Raw genomic sequence first — 3,633 nt, 5'->3', positions numbered from 1 at the left:
CCGGTCAGCCTGTGACAAAAGCGGTGTGTAAGGAGAATTTTTTGAAACAATATAAATATGTAATATTAGAAATAATAAGAATTTATTTTATGCTACTGCTCAGAACGGCATTCAAGTCCACCCTGGCTCTTACACTAGAGTCAATATCAAGCAAATAACGGTACATACATAAAACATCGAAATAACACAATCATTCGGTTACTGAAAAGATAATTATTCTATGAAAAATCTGGTCGAAGATCATGCCTAGTTAGCGACATGCTCCAGTAAAGATTAAATGCTGTAAAAGCAAAACAAAACACCGTCGAACTGTATATTCGTTCCACCGTTTTACCACGTTTCACAAATATTCCGCCTGAAAAGAAAGAAAATCTCTGGGATATACAAAAAAATCAGGGCAAATCATAGACATATAAAAATTTAAAAAAAAATATTACTTGGTCTGGAATTTTGTTTTAATTTCATTATTTCCCTACGGAGTCTTAGGATAGATGTTTTCTAAAAAGCCGGATTGAAAGAACTTTTTGCGTAAATTATCTTGCTTTCTTTGCTGGCTTTGGTTTTGATCATTAAGAATTTGAACGAATAAAATCCTTTATGTACTCAGCGGTAAAGAATACTTTAATCTAGCAAAACAAAAATACCCGGAAAAACAGACAAGGGTGGTGCAGTTAGGCCAATTGCGCATGCCGCGCGTCGCCGTCCCTTCGAGCTCGATAAAAGATAATGTCGGGACTAGTAGTAGAGCATGTTTGTGTAAGGTTACTGGATTATAGTAAAGTAGCGTCAAGCTCCCGGTATGATCACCGCCACTTCATGAGCCGATCTGCGATTGGAAGCATTGAAAATAATTTATCTGGCTTGAAATGCGCAGAAACAACAATACCTTTATAAGAAATTTGTGAAGAAAAGCGTGATTATTAAGTGGACGGCATGCACAGTGCCTAATACGCTTATGCTGACGAGGAATGCTTTCAGTACCATGATGCTCAAAGCGACCTTGATGCGACTGGTTCGGAACAACATTTTCAAATCTTCAAACATTATAATAATTGTTGACAGCGACTGCCATGGCAACTGAGATCGAATAGCCAATCACCCTGCGAGGTTTGGCTGTCTGCGTTTTAGTATATGTTTGTTTCCGGTTAGCAGGCAAGGAAAGAAATGGCGCTATCTTTCAGGATCCAGTGACTTTAGGTTTCTGAAGATAATAGTGAAAGCAAGATAGCCTGACTGGATTCATATTATCTGGTGGAGATGAGAGATTCGAGAATGGATGGAGTGGTGGGATCATAATTGTGCCGGGTTCGCTGAAACTAAGAAGTCCGCTATCAAAGATGACCGATACGTTGTGTTTGAAATGCCAAGAGGAAATCCTCGATGATGAGCAGTCAATTACGTGTAGTGAATGCGGTTCCATGAATCATTGCGGTAGGTGTGCGGGAATCTCTGAAGTAACACTAAAAACAAAGGGGAAACCTATCGTAACACGTGGAAATGCCCCACTTGTCGAACCTCAAAACTTAAGAGTGGCGCGACCAATAACCAAAATCGGATGTTGACGTATCGACCATGTTAGCTTCTATGAACAACAAATTAGACAAACTCTTAGATCTCAAAGAAACTGTTGGAGGCATCGAAGCATTCATTAGCATGATGTCGGCAAAATATGATGAAATATTAGAAAGTGTCAAAAGATAGAGGGAAGAAATTAAACAACTAAAACGTAAAGTGGCGGAACTCGAGGGAAAAGACAATGGTGAGGAGGTGAAGCGGCTCAGGAATGAACTTCATGACCTCGAATGGAGAAAATGAAAGCTCAACCTTGAATTTCACGGTATCACAAAGACAAAAGACGAGGATCTAATGAGCAAAATAAACGAAATAACTCCTAGCCTAGAACTGCCTGAGTTAGCTGAAGCCGAAGTAACAGCCATTCACCGACTGCCCTCAAAGCCAGATAAAATCCCTGGCATTATTGTCCGCTTTGCTTCGCAAACAACAAGGGACGCATGGTTGAGCAGGAGGGCAGGGTTACGATACAGTGGAAACAAATACTTCATCAATGAAAACCTGACGAAGCAAAATCGTGAACTACTAGCCAAGGCGAAAGATTGGACGAAGGGAAAAGGCTTCATCTACGTATGGCATAGGAATGGAAAAGTCTTTATCAGGCGCAAAGATGGTGATGACGCCTATGTGAGAAGAAACGAAGATGATCTGAAAGCGATCCATTCGTAGCTCGAGGTCTTTATCGTCTAGATACTAGGGTCTTCGCAATTCATAAAAGAATCACCGTACGTACTTCCCGCTGATTTTTCACAATATCTTGAACGCAGTTTTGAGTCGTCACTGAAAGTTTTTCATTTAAATGCAAAGTCTGCTAAAAATAAAGTAACGGATCTCGAGTGTCCTTTTAGCCAGTTTTCAATTAAATTCAATATAATTATGTTTGCCGAGACATGGTATATTGAAGAAGATGTCTTTAGGCGGCCATATTATAACCACTATTGTTTAAATCGTGTTTCTAATCGTGGCGGAGGTGTATGTTTGTTGATTGAAGAAAGCATCAAAACCGAATTATTATCTACTTTTTGTAGAATGACAAAGGATTATGAAGTGTTATCTTTGGCGACAGAAAATATGCTTATATCTGTGGTTTACCGTCCACCGGATGGCAACATTAATACTTTTCTTGCATATTTTGAGGGGCTTTTCGGATTCGGTAGTGATAATAACTTGAATGTAATCATTGGAGGAGATTTAAATATTAATATGCTACTTGATACTACGCCTAGAACCGAATTTGAAATATTACTTACAACGTATGGATATGCTAACATAATAACTCGACCATTAAACATTACAGTGCACACGGAAACTCTTATCGACCTCTTTATTACAAACATTGATCACGTATGTCTGAAAGGGGGTATACTTACCACCCATATAAGCGATCACCTACCTATATTCCTATGCGTAAATGATAGTCTTTCTCACAAAAAAATGCAGTCATTTAGGCACTTTCAGCATATCACCCCTTATAATCTGGACATGTTTCGTAATGATATTGAAAATGCTGACTGGAGCAATGTTTTTGCTGCAACAGACCCTGATGTAGCTTACGACACGTTCCTAGAAAATTTCAAACGCCTCTATATAAAAAAATTTCCCTTACAAGAAAACTAAAAAATCACGTAGAATTCGGAAACCATGGATTACCCCAAGTCTTTTATCGAAAATTAATGAAAGAAAAAAAAAACAAGTTATTCCAAAGATTTAACAAATCAAGAAATCAAGATGACTTGACAAAGTTTAACGCCTATCGCAACCAGTTAACGAAGGAACTAAGAACCGCTAGGGAACGGTATTATCACAATAGTTTTAGATCTTCAGCTGGACGTATTGATGTTATTTGAAAAAAAAGTAAATTCAATTAGAAAAAATAATCAGAACCATGACAACATAGATAAATTGCATATTAACGGAGAAGTTAAAGATACTGCTTTAGTTAATGTATTTAATGATTACTTTGTAAATCTAGTTTCTCTAGCTTACGATGATAAGGCTTGCGAGTATATTAAATATAGAAACTTAAATTCGATATTCTTGGACCCCGTTAGCGATTCCGAG

This window comes from Ixodes scapularis, unplaced genomic scaffold (genome assembly GCF_016920785.2).
Source record: "Ixodes scapularis isolate PalLabHiFi unplaced genomic scaffold, ASM1692078v2 ptg000020l_1___fragment_2___debris__unscaffolded, whole genome shotgun sequence".
NCBI classification, from domain to species: domain Eukaryota; kingdom Metazoa; phylum Arthropoda; class Arachnida; order Ixodida; family Ixodidae; genus Ixodes; species Ixodes scapularis.
The sequence above is the reverse complement of the archived record's forward strand: the minus strand, read 5'-3'. Positions refer to the sequence as shown.